The following is a 15022-nucleotide window of genomic DNA, read 5'->3' on the forward strand; positions in this document are numbered from 1 at the left end:
CTATCTTACGCACCTCATCGCGCTATTTTGTGCACATTATTTGCATTTTGCATGCAATTTGTCGCACTATTTTGCGCATCGCGCTATTTTGCGCTTTGACCATTACTTGCATTTTGTATGTATTTTATCGCGCTATCTTGCGCACCTCATCGCCTTATTTTGTGCACATTATTTGCATTTTGCATGCATTTTATCGCGCCATTTTGCGCTGTGACCATAACTTGCATTTTGCATTCATTTTATCGCGCTATCTTGCGCACCTCATCACATTATTTTGTGCACATTACTTGCATTTTGCTTGGATATTATCGCGCAACCTCGCGCATCTCATCGCACTATTTTGTGCACATTATTGGCATTTTGCATGCATTTTATCTCGCTATTTTGCGAATCGCTCAATTTTGCGCTGTGACCATCACTTGCATTTTGCATGCGTTTTATCGCGCTATCTTGGGCACCTCATCGCACTATTTTGTGCACATTACTTGCATTTTGCATGCATTTTACCGCGCTACTTTGCGCTGTGACCATTACTTGCATTTTGCATGCTTTTTATCACACTATTTTGTGCACCTCACCGCACTGTTTTGTGGACATTACTTGCATTTTGCATGCAATTTGTCGCGCTATTTTGCGCATCGCGCTATTTTGCGCTGTGACCATTACTTGCATTTTGCATGTATTTTATCGCGCTATCTTGCGCACCGCACCGCACTATTTTGTGCACATTACTTGCATTTTGCATGCAATTTGCCGCGCTATTTTTCGCTGTGACCATTACTTGCATTTTGCTTGCATTTTATCGCGCTATTTTACGCACCACACCGCACTGTTTTGTGCACATTACTTGCATTTTGCATGCAATTTGTCACGCTATTTTGCGCATCGTGCTATTTTGCGCTGTGACCATTACTTGCATTTTATCGCGCTATCTTGCGCACCTCATTGCCCTGTTTTGTGCACATTACTTGCATTTTGCATGCATTTTATCGCGCCTTTTTGAGAATCGCGGTGTTTTGTGCTGTAACCATTACTTGTATTTTGCATTCACTTTATCGAGCTATTTTGCGCTGTGACCATTACTTGCATTTTGCATGCATTTTATCGCGCTATCTTGTGCACCTCATCGCCCTATTTTGTGCACATTTTAGCATTTTGCATGCATTTTCTCGCGCTATTTTGCACTGTGACCATTACTTGCATTTTCCATTCATTTTATCGCGCTATCTTGCGCACCTCACCGCACTGTTTTGTGCACATTATTTGCATTTTGAATGCATTTTCTCGTGTTATTTTGCAAATCGCGCTATTTTGTGTTGTAACCATTACTTGCATTTTGCATTCACTTTGTCGCGCTATTTTGCACTGTGACCATTACTTGCATTTTGCATGCATTTTATCGCGCTATCTTGCGCAACTCATCGCACTGCTTTTTGCATATTACTTGCAATTTGCATGCATTTTATTGCGCTATGTTGCGCGCCTCATCGCCTTGTTTCGTGCACATTATTTGCATTTTGCATGCATTTTCTCGCGCTATTTTTGCATATTACTTGCATTTTGCATGCATTTTATCGCGCTATCTTGTGCACCTCATCGCCCTATTTTGTGCACATTATTTGCATTTTGCATGCATTTTCTCGAGCTATTTTGCGCTGTGACCATTACTTGCATTTTGCATGCATTTTATCGCGCTATCTTGCGCACCTCGCCGCACTGTTTTGTGCACATTACTTGCATTTTGCATGCAATTTCTCGCGCTATTTTGCGCATCGCGTTATTTTGCGCTGTGACCATTACTTGCATTTTGCATGCATTTTATCGTGTTATCTTGCGCGCCTCATCGCCTTGTTTCGTGCACATTATTTGCATTTTGCATGCATTTTCTCGCGCTATTTTTGCATATTACTTGCATTTTGCATGCATTTTATCGCGCTATCTTGTGCACCTCATCGCCCTATTTTGTGCACATTATTTGCATTTTGCATGCATTTTCTCGAGCTATTTTGCGCTGTGACCATTACTTGCATTTTGCATGCATTTTATCGCGCTATCTTGCGCACCTCGCCGCACTGTTTTGTGCACATTACTTGCATTTTGCATGCAATTTCTCGCGCTATTTTGCGCATCGCGTTATTTTGCGATGTGACCATTACTTGCATTTTGCATGCATTTTATCGCGTTATCTTGCGCGCCTCATCGCCTTGTTTTGTGCACATTATTTGCATTTTGAATGCATTTTCTTGCGCTATTTTGCAAATCGCGCTATTTTGTGTTGTAACCGTTAGTTGCATTTTGCATTCACTTTGTCGCGCTATTTTGCGCTGTGACCATTACTTGGATTTTGCATGCATTTTATCGCGCTATCTTGCGCACCTCATCGCACTGTTTTGTGCACATTATTTGCATTTTGCATGCATTATATCGTGCTATTTTGCGTGCTATTTTGCGCTGTGACCATTACTTGCATTTTGCATGCATTTTATCGCGCTATCCTGCGCTCCTCATCGCACTGTTTTGTGCACATTACTTGCATTTTGCGTGCATTTTCTCGCGCTATCTTGCGCATCACATCGCACTGTTTTGTGCACATTATTTGCATTTTGCATGCATTTTATCGCGCTATTTTGCACTGTAACCATTACTTGCATTTCGCATGCATTTTATAGCGCTATTTTGCGCTGTGACCATTACTTTCATTTTGCATGCATTTTATCGCGCTATCTTGCGCACCTCATTGCCCTATTTTGTGCACATTATTTGCATTTTGAATGTATTTTATCGCGCTATTTTGCACTGTGACCATTACTTGCATTTTGCATGCATTTTATCGCGCTATCTTGCGCACGTCATTGCACTATTTTGCACTGTGACCATTACTTGCATTTTGCATGCATTTTATCCCGTTATCTTGCGCACCTCATCGCAATGTTTTGTGCACACTAATTGCATTTTGCATGAATTTTATCGCGATATTTTGTGCTGTGACCATTACTTGCATTTTGCTTGCATTTTATCGCGCTATATTGCGCACCTCATCGCACTGTTTTGTGCATATTACTTGCATTCTGCATGCATTTTGTCGCGCTATCTTGCGCACCACATCGCACTGCTTTGTGCATATTACTTGCATTTTGCATGCATTTTATTGCGCTATGTTGTGCGCCTCGTCGCCCTGTTTTGTGCACATTATTTGCATTTTGAATGCATTTTCTCACGCTATTTTGCAAATCGCGCTATTTTGTGCTGTAACCATTACTTGCATTTTGCATTCACTTTATCGCGCTATTTTGCGCTGTGACCATTACTTGCATTTTGCATGCATTTTATCGCACTATCTTGCGCACCTCATCGCACTGCTTTGTGCATATTACTTGCATTTTGCATGCATTTTATTGCGCTATGTTGCGCGCTTCATCGCCCTGTTTTGTGCACATTATTTGCATTTTGCATGCATTTTCTCGCGCTATTTTGCGCTGTGACCATTACTTGGATTTTGCATGCATTTTATCGCGCTATCTTGCGCACCTCATCGCACTGTTTTGTGCACATTGTTTGCATTTTGCATTCATTTTATTGTGCTATTTTGCAAATCGCGCTATTTTGTGCTGTAACCATTACCTGCATTTTGCATTCACTTTATCGTGCTATGTTGCGTTGTGACCATTACTTGCATTTTGCATGCATTTTATCGCGCTACCTTGCGCACCTCAGCGCCCTATTTTGTCCACATTATTTGCATTTTGCATGCATTTTCTCGCGCTATTTTGCGCTCTGACCATTACTTGCATTTTGCATGCATTTTATTGCGCTATCTTGCGCACGTCACGGCACTGTTTTGTGCACATTACTTGCATTTTGCATGCAATTTGTCGCGCTATTTTGCGCATCGCGCTATTTTGCGCTCTGACCATTACTTGCATTTTGCCTGCATTTTATCGCGCTATCTTGCGCACCTCATCGTCCTGTTTTGTGCACATTACTTGCATTTTGCATGCATTTTATCGCGCCATTTTGAGAATCGCGCTATTTTGCACGGTGACCATTACTTGCATTTTGCATGCATTTTATCGCGCTATGTTGCGCACATTATCGCACTGTTTTGTACACAATACTTGCATTTTATCGTGCTATTTTGCGCAACGCGCTATTTTGCGCTGTGACCATTGCTTGCACTTTGCATGCATTTTATCGCGCTATCTTGCGCATCTTAGCGCACTATTTTGCGCTGTGACCATTACTTGCATTTTGCATGCATTTTATCCCGTTATCTTGCGCACCTCATCGCAATGTTTTGTGCACATTACTTGCATTTTGCATGTATTTTATCGCGCTATTTTGCAAAATCGCGCTGTTTTGCACTGTAACCATTACTTGCATTTTGCATGCATTTTATCGTTCTATGTTGGGCACCTCATCGCACTGTTTTGTGCATATTACTTGCATTTTGCATGCATTTTATCGCGCTATTTTACACATCGCGCTGTTTTGCACTGTGACCATTACTTGCATTATGCATGCTTTTTATCGCGCTATCCTGCACACCTCATCGCACAGTTTTGTGCACATTATTTGCATTTTGCATGCATTTTATCGCGCTATTTTGCTGTCACGACCCCAAACTGCCCCTAGTGGTTTAGTGCCGTGATGGCCAGCAATCCGAGATTACCGAAGGCCAACTTTCAAAAAATCACACACACTATCAGGGTATAAATATATATATGGGGCTCACAAGTGCGGAAGTGATAATTTAAAGATACAAGTGGTCCATAAGAGCAGTGCGTAAGTTACATGGAACGACATACAACTTTACATAATATTACAGCTTGGATACAAATACAAATAAGTACAAGGTACATTTTTACATCTTGATCAAAAGGCTTCTTCAACCGACATGAGTAAATTACAAGCATTATAAGCCGAGAAGCATAATTTTCAAGATTGCCGACATGGATACAAGTTAGGCCGACATAACAAAAACCCAAAACAAGCTGGCGAGTCACACCTAGGCGTCACCGCCTTCCTGCTTATCACCTACATATATATAGAGAGGGTGAGCTTGGATACTCAGTGAATGGTACAAATAATAAAGGGTTTGCATGTATGACATCCGAGATCTTTAACCAAACAATACATAATCATAGCTTATGACAAACGTGGGATAAATCGAGTTCATTTAACAAATCTGTCGAGCCTCATCAATCAAAGTCTTTCGAGTTTCATGGGTGACATTAACAAGGATTGTGCTACAAATGCTTATAGTCACCTAGCACGTACGAACTTTCAAGATTGTGCTACGAATGCTTATAGTCCCCTAGCACGTACGGACTTTCAAGATTCTCATGAAAACAAGGCTTACTTGATACATTGCCATCCAAAACAGAGTTTAAACTTGGTACATAAAATTAGAGATATCATTCATGCTTAACAAATACTTTTATCAAAACAAGGCAAGCTTTATCAAAACGTTATAACATAACTTTATTAAAAATACCACTCACCTAGTTCTTCAACGTCGGGGTCAAGCGAGAGTCCAAGTCCTACAAACACATGGCAAGGTCTATTGAATGCACTTTCAAACAAGCTTTACATGGATGCAAATGTTCTCGGCATCTTTCAAAAACAAGCTAAATCAAAACAAGACACTGTTTCTTATCTCGGAAAAACATGTTGGGCGACTACCAGGTCTAGGCCGAGGTCCCACACTTCCTCACCGAGATGTTGCCTTGATGGCCATATTCAAGGAAATGAAGTCGGGAAAATCTGGGTTTCCCTCTCTTGAAGAACATGACGAAGATGAAGAACATGAGCATGAGGAAGATGAATGTTAAGATCATAATTTGCTATTACAAAGTCTGAGATTTCATGCTATGAATTCAAAAACGTGAACCTGGGTACCCATACTCGAAGATCTTATGAAAACAAACGCAAAAGCATGAATCCTAATGCAACTTTCGGATCAAACAAGGCTTTTATTCAAGAACACATGAACACCACTTTCTCTTTCTAAAACCAAACTTTCAATCAATGCATGGCTTGCAAATCAGGTTCGATCATGCAATGCAGCTAGATGATTAACAAGAACTATAAGAGTAGGTCAAGAATCTAACATTAATACACGAATCTAACGGTTAGATCTCTAAGTGAATGGTATTTTGTCGCGATATCTTGCGCATGCATTTTGTCGCGATATCTTGCGCACCTCATCGCGCTGTTTTGCGCACCTTACTTGCATTTTGCATGCTTTTTGTCGCGATATCTTGCGCACCTCATCGCCCAGTTTTGTGCACATTACTTGCATTTTCCATGCATTTTGTCGCGATATCTTGCGCACCTCATCGCACTGTTTTGTACACATTACTTGCATTTTTCATGCATTTTGTCACGATATCTTGCGCACCTCATCGCACTGTTTTGTGCACATAACTTCCATTTTGCATGCATTTTGTTGCGATATCTTGTGCACCTCATCGCACTGTTTTGTGCACATTACTTGCATTTTCCATGCATTTTGTCGCGATATCTTGCGCACCTCATCGCACTGTTTTGTGCACATTACTTACATTTTGCATGCATTTTGTAGCGATATCTTGCGCACCTCATCGCACTGTTTTGTGCACATTACTTGCATTTTGCATGCATTTTGTCGCGATATCTTGCGCACCTCATCGCACTGTTTTGTGCACAATACTTGCATTTTGCATGCATTTTATCGCACACATTTCTGCGCATTACTTGCATTTTGCATGCATTTTATCGCGTTATTTTGCGCATCATGCTATTTTGCGCTGTGAACATTACTTGCATTTTCCATGCATTTTATCGCGCTATTTTGCGCACCTCATCGCACTGTTTTGTGCACATTAATTGCATTTTGCATGCATTTTGTCGCGATATCTTGCGCACCTCATCGCGCTGTTTTGCGCACATTACTTGCATTTTGCAAGCATTTTGTCGCGATATCTTCGCACCTCATCGCACTGTTTTGTGCACATTACTTGCATTTTCCAGGCATTTTGTCGCGATATCTTGCGCACCTCATCGCACTGTTTTGTGCACATTACTTACATTTTGCATGCATTTTGTGGCGATATCTGGCGCACCTCATCGCACTGTTTTGTGCACATTACTTGCATTTTCCATGCATTTTGTCACGATATCTTGCGCACCTCATCGCACTGTTTTCTGCACATTACTTGCATTTTCCATGCATTTTGTCGCGATATCTTGCGCACCTCATCGAACCGTTTTGTACACATTACTTGCATTTTTCATGCATTTTGTCGCGATATCTTGCGCACCTCATCGCACTGTTTTGTGCACATTACTTCCATTTTGTATGCATTTTGTTGCGATATCTTGCGCACCTCATCGCACTATTTTGTGCACATTACTTGCATTTTCCATGCATTTTGTCGCGATATCTTGCGCACCTCATCGCACTGTTTTGTGCACATTACTTACATTTTGCATGCATTTTGTAGCGATATCTTACGCACCTCATCGCACTGTTTTGTGCACATTACTTGCATTTTGCATGCATTTTGTCGCGATATCTTGCGCACCTCATTGCACTGTTTTGTGCACAATACTTGCATTTTGCAGGCATTTTATCGCACTATCATGCGCAGCTCATCGCACACTTTTCTGCACAATACTTGCATTTTGCATGCATTTTATCACGTTGTTTTGCGCATAATGCTATTTTGCGTTGTGACCATTATTTGCATTTTCCATGCATTTTATCGCGCTATTTCGCGCACCTCATCGCACTGTTTTGTGCACATTAATTGCATTTTGCATGCATTTTGTCGCGATATTTTGCGCACCTCATCGCGCTGTTTTGCGCACCTTACTTGCATTTTGCATGCTTTTTGTCGCGATATCTTGCGCACATCATCGCACAATTTTGTGCACATTACTTGCATTTTCCATGCATTTTGTCGCGATATCTTGCGCACCTCATCGCACTGTTTTGTACACATTACTTGCATTTTCCATGCATTTTGTCGCGATATCTTGCGCACCTCATCGCAATGTTTTGTGCACAGAACTTGCATTTTGCTTTCATTTTGTCGCACTATCTTGCGCATCTCATCGCACTATTTTGTGCGCATTACTTGCATTTTGCATGAATTTTATCGCGCTATTTTGTGCATCGCGCTATTTTGCGCTGTGACCATTTCTTGCATTTTGCATGCCTTTTATCGCGCTATCTTGCGCACCTCATCGCATTGTTTTGTGCACATTACTTGCATTTCGCATGCATTTTGCCGCGATATCTTGCGAACCTCATCGCACTGTTTTGTGCACATAACTTGCATTTTGCATGCATTTTGTCGCGATATCGTGCGCACCTCATCGCACTGTTTTGTGCACATTACTTGCATTTTGCATGCATTTTGTCGCGATATCTTGCGCACCTCACCGCACTGTTTTGTGCACATTACTTGCATTTTGCATGCATTTTGTCGCGATATCTTGCGCACCTCATCGCACTGTTTTGTGGACATTACTTGCATTTTCCATGCATTTTGTCGCGATATCTTGCGCACCTCATCGCACTGTTTTGTGCACATTACTTGCATATTCCATGCATTTTCTCGCGATATCTTGCGCACCTCATCGCACTGTTTTGTGCACATTACTTGCATTTTCCATGCATTTTGTCGCGATATCTTGCGCACCTCATCGCACTGTTTTGTGCACATTACTTACATTTTGCATGCATTTTGTAGCGATATCTTGCGCACCTCATCGCACTGTTTTGTGCACATTACTTGCATTTTGCATGCATTTTGTCGCGATATCTTGCGCACCTCATCGCACTATTTTGTGCACAATACTTGCATTTTGCATGTATTCTATCGCACTATCTTGCGCACCTCATCGCACTCTTTTCTGCACATTACTTGCATTCTGCATGCATTTTATCGCGTTATTTTGCGCATCATGCTATTTTGCTCTGTGACCATTACTTGCATTTTCCATGCATTTTATCGCGCTATGTTGCGGACCTCATCGCACTGTTTTGTGCACATTAATTGCATTTTGCATGCATTTTGTCGCGATATCTTGCGCACCTCATCGCACTGTTTTGCGCACATTACTTGCATTTTGCATGCATTTTGTCGCGATATCTTGCGCACCTCATCGCACTGTTTTGCGCACATTACTTGCATTTTCCATGCATTTTGTCGCGATATTTTGCGCACCTCATCAAACCGTTTTGTACACATTACTTGCATTTTTCATGCATTTTGTCGCGATATCTTGCGCACCTCATCGCACTGTTTTGTGCACATTACTTCCATTTTGCATGCATTTTGTTGCGATATCTTGCGCACCTCATCGCACTATTTTGTGCACATTACTTGCATTTTCCATGCATTTTGTTGCGATATCTTGCGCACCTCATCGCACTGTTTTGTGCACATTACTTACATTTTGCATGCATTTTGTAGCGATATCTTGCGCACCTCATCGCACTGTTTTGTGCACATTACTTGCATTTTGCATGCATTTTGTCGCGATATCTTGCGCACCTCATCGCACTGTTTTGTGCACAATACTTGCATTTTGCAGGCATTTTATCGCACTATCATGCGCAGCTCATCGCACACTTTTCTGCACAATACTTGCCTTTTGCATGCATTTTATCACGTTGTTTTGCGCATAATGCTATTTTGCGTTGTGACCATTACTTGCATTTTCCATGCATTTTATCGCGCTATTTCGCGCACCTCATCGCACTGTTTTGTGCACATTACTTGCATTTTGCATGCATTTTGCCGCGATATCTTGCGAACCTCATCGCACTGTTTTGTGGACATAACTTGCATTTTGCATGCATTTTGTCGCGATATCGTGCGCACCTCATCGCACTGTTTTGTGCACATTACTTGCATTTTGCATGCATTGTGTCGCGATATCTTGCGCACCTCACCGCACTGTTTTGTGCACATTACTTGCATTTTGCATGCATTTTGTCGCGATATCTTGCGCACCTCATCACACTGTTTTGTGGACATTACTTGCATTTTCCATACATTTTGTCGCGATATCTTGCGCACCTCATCGCACTGTTTTGTGCACATTACTTGCATATTCCATGCATTTTGTCGCGATATCTTGCGCACCTCATCCCACTGTTTTGTGCACATTACTTGCATTTTCCATGCATTTTGTCACGATATCTTGCGCACCTCATCGCACTGTTTTGTGCACATTACTTACATTTTGCATGCATTTTGTAGCGATATCTTGCGCACCTCATCGCACTGTTTTGTGCACATTACTTGCATTTTGCATGCATTTTGTCGCGATATCTTGCGCACCTCATCGCACTGTTTTGTGCACAATACTTGCATTTTGCATGTATTCTATCGCACTATCTTGCGCACCTCATCGCACTCTTTTCTGCACATTACTTGCATTCTGCATGCATTTTATCGCGTTATTTTGCGCATCATGCTATTTTGCGCTGTGACCATTACTTGCATTTTCCATGCATTTTATCGCGCTATTTTGCGGACCTCATCGCACTGTTTTGTGCTCATTAATTGCATTTTGCATGCATTTTGTCGCGATATCTTGCGCACCTCATCGCACTGTTTTGCGCACATTACTTGCATTTTGCATGCATTTTGTCGCGATATCTTGCGCACCTCATCGCACTGTTTTGTGCACATTACTTGAATTTTCCATGCATTTTGTCGCGATATCTTGCGCACCTCATCGCACTGTTTTGGGCACATTACTTACTTTTTGCATGCATTTTGTCGCGATATCTTGTGCACCTCATCGCACTGTTTTGTGCACATTACTTGCATTTTCCATGCATTTTGTCGCGATGTCTTGCGCACCTCATCGTACTGTTTTGTGCACATTACTTGCATTTTCCATGCATTTTGTCGCGATATCTTGCGCACCTCATCCCACTGTTTTGTACACATTACTTGCATTTTTCATGCATTTTGTCGCGATATCTTGCGCACCTCATCGCACTGTTTTGTGCACAGAACTTGCACTTTGCATTCATTTTGTCGCACTATCATGCGCATCTCGTCACACTATTTTGTGCACATTACTTGCATTTTGCATGCATTTTATCGCGCTATTTTGCGCATAGCGCTATTTTGCGCTGTGACCATTTCTTGCATTTTGCATGCCTTTTATCGCGCTATCTGGCGCACCTCATCGCACTGTTTTGTGCACATTACTTGCATTTTGCATGCATTTTGTCGCGATATCTTGCGAACCTCATCGCACTGTTTTGTGGACATAACTTGCATTTTGCATGCATTTTGTCGCGATATCGTGCGCATCTCATCGCACTGTTTTGTGCACATTACTTGCATTTTGCATGCATTTTGTCGCGATATCTTGCGCACCTCATCGCACTGTTTTGTGCACATTACTTGCATTTTGCATGCATTTTGTCGCGATATCTTGCGCACCTCATCGCACTGTTTTGTGCACATTACTTCCATTTTGCATGCATTTTGTCGCGATATCTTGCGCACCTCATCGCACTGTTTTGTGCACATTACTTGCATTTTCCATGCATTTTGTCGCGATATCTTGCGCACCTCATCGCACGGTTTTGTGCACAATACTTACATTTTGCATGCATTTTGTAGCGATATCTTGCGCACCTCATCGCACTGTTTTGTGCACATTACTTGCATTTTGCATGCATTTTGTCGCGATATCTTGCGCACCTCATCGCACTGTTTTGTGCACAATACTTGCATTTTGCATGTATTTTATCGCACTATGTTGCGCACCTCATCGCACTCTTTTCTGCACATTACTTGCATTTTGCATGCATTTTATCGCGTTATTTTGCGCATCATGCTATTTTGCGCTGTGACCATTACTTGCATTTTTCATGCATTTTATCGCGCTATTTTGCGCACCTCATCGCACTGTTTTGTGCACATTACTTGCATTTTGCATGCATTTTGTCGCGATATCTTGCGCACCTCATCGCACTGTTTTGCGCACATTACTTGCATTTTGCATGCATTTTGTCGCGATATCTTGCGCACCTCATCGCACTGTTTTGTGCACATTACTTGAATTTTCCATGCATTTTGTCGCGATATCTTGCGCACCTCATCGCACTGTTCTGTGCACATTACTTACTTTTTGCATGGATTTTGTGGCGACATCTTGCGCACCTCATCGCACTGTTTTGTGCGCATTACTGGCATTTTGCATGCATTTTGTCGCGATATCTTGCGCACCACATCGCCCTGTATTGTGCACATTACTTGCATTTTGCATGCATTTTGTCGCGATATCTTGTGCACCTCATCGCACTGTTTTGTGCACATTACTTCCATTTTGCATGCATTTTGTTGCGATATCTTGCGCACCTCATCGCACTGTTTTGTGCACATTACTTGCATTTTACATGCATTTTGTCGCGATATCTTGCGCACCTCATCGCACTGTTTTGTGCACATTACTTACATTTTGCATGCATTTTGTAGCGATATCTTGCGCACCTCATCGCACTGTTTTGTGCACATTACTTGCATTTTGCATGCATTTTGTCGCGATATCGTACGCACCTCATCGCACTGTTTTGTGCACATTACTTGCATTTTGCATGCATTTTGTCGCGATATCTTGCGCAACTCATCGCACTGTTTTGTGCACATTACTTGCATTTTGCATGCATTTTGTCGCGATATCTTGCGCACCTCATCGCACTATTTTGTGCACATTACTTCCATTTTGCATGCATTTTGTGGCGATATCTTGCGCACCTCATCGCACTGTTTTGTGCACATTATTTGCATTTTCCATGCATTTTGTCGCGATATCTTGCGCACCTCATCGCACTGTTTTGTGCACATTACTTACATTTTGCATGCATTTTGTAGCGATATCTTGCGCACCTCATCGCACTGTTTTGTGCACATTACTTGCATTTTGCATGCATTTTGTCGCGATATCTTGCGCACCTCATCGCACTGTTTTGTGCACATTACTTGAATTTTCCATGCATTTTGTCGCGATATCTTGCGCACCTCATCGCATTGTTTTGTGCACATTACTTACTTTTTGCATGCATTTTGTGGCGATATCTTGCGCACCTCATCGCACTGTTTTGTGCACATTACTTGCATTTTGCATGCATTTTGTCGCGATATCTTGCGCACCTCATCGCACTGTTTTGTGCACATTACTTGCATTTTGCATGCATTTTGTCGCGATATCTTGCGCACCTCATCGCACTGTTTTGTGCACATTACTTCCATTTTGCATGCATTTTGTGGCGATATCTTGCGCACCTCATCGCACTGTTTTGTGCACATTACTTGCATTTTGCATGCATTTTGTCGCGATATCTTGCGCACCTCATCGCACTGTTTTGTGCACATTACTTGAATTTTCCATGCATTTTGTCGCGATATCTTGCGCACCTCATCGCATTGTTTTGTGCACATTACTTACTTTTTGCATGCATTTTGTGGCGATATCTTGCGCACCTCATCGCACTGTTTTGTGCACATTACTTGCATTTTGCATGCATTTTGTCGCGATATCTTGCGCACCTCATCGCACTGTTTTGTGCACATTACTTGCATTTTGCATGCATTTTGTCGCGATATCTTGCGCACCTCATCGCACTGTTTTGTGCACATTACTTCCATTTTGCATGCATTTTGTGGCGATATCTTGCGCACCTCATCGCACTGTTTTGTGCACATTACTTGCATTTTCCATGCATTTTGTCGCGATATCTTGCGCACCTCATCGCACTGTTTTGTGCTCATTACTTACATTTTGCATGCATTTTATAGCGATATCTTGCGCATCTCATCGCACTGTTTTGTGCACATTACTTGCATTTTGCATGCATTTTGTCGCGATGTCTTGCGCACCTCATCGCACTATTTTCTGCACAATACTTGCATTTTGCTTGTATTTTATCGCACTTTCTTGCGCACCTCATCGCACTCTTTTCTGCACATTACTTGCATTTTGCATGCATTTTATCGCGTTATTTTGCGCATCATGCTATTTTGCGCCGTAACCATTACTTGCATTTTCCATGCATTTTATCGCGCTATTTTGCGCACCTCATCGCACTGTTTTGTGCACATTAATTGCATTTTGCATGCATTTTGTCGCGATATCTTGCGCACCTCATCGCACTGTTTTGCGCACATTACTTGCATTTTGCATGCATTTTGACGCGATATCTTGCGCACCTCATCGCACAGTTTTGTGCACATTACTTGAATTTTCCATGCATTTTGTCGCGATATCTTGCGCACCTCATCGCACTGTTTTGTGCACATAACTTACTTTTTGCATGCATTTTGTCGCGATATCTTGCGCATCTCATCGCACTGTTTTGTGCACATTACTTGCATTTTGCATGCATTTTGTCGCGATGTCTTGCGCACCTCATCGCACTATTTTCTGCACAATACTTGCATTTTGCTTGTATTTTATCGCACTTTCTTGCGCACCTCATCGCACTCTTTTCTGCACATTACTTGCATTTTGCATGCATTTTATCGCGTTATTTTGCGCATCATGCTATTTTGCGCCGTAACCATTACTTGCATTTTCCATGCATTTTATCGCGCTATTTTGCGCACCTCATCGCACTGTTTTGTGCACATTACTTCCATTTTGCATGCATTTTGTCGCGATATCTTGCGCACCTCATCGCACTGTTTTGTGCACATTACTTGCATTTTCCATGCATTTTGTCGCGATATCTTGCGCACCTCATCGCACGGTTTTGTGCACAATACTTACATTTTGCATGCATTTTGTAGCGATATCTTGCGCACCTCATCGCACTGTTTTGTGCACATTACTTGCATTTTGCATGCATTTTGTCGCGATATCTTGCGCACCTCATCGCACTGTTTTGTGCACAATACTTGCATTTTGCATGTATTTTATCGCACTATGTTGCGCACCTCATCGCACTCTTTTCTGCACATTACTTGCATTTTGCATGCATTTTATCGCGTTATTTTGCGCA

The sequence above is a fragment of the Camellia sinensis genome, chromosome 13, assembly GCF_055761805.1.
Source record: "Camellia sinensis isolate YWXY chromosome 13, ASM5576180v1, whole genome shotgun sequence".
Taxonomy (NCBI): Eukaryota; Viridiplantae; Streptophyta; class Magnoliopsida; order Ericales; family Theaceae; genus Camellia; species Camellia sinensis.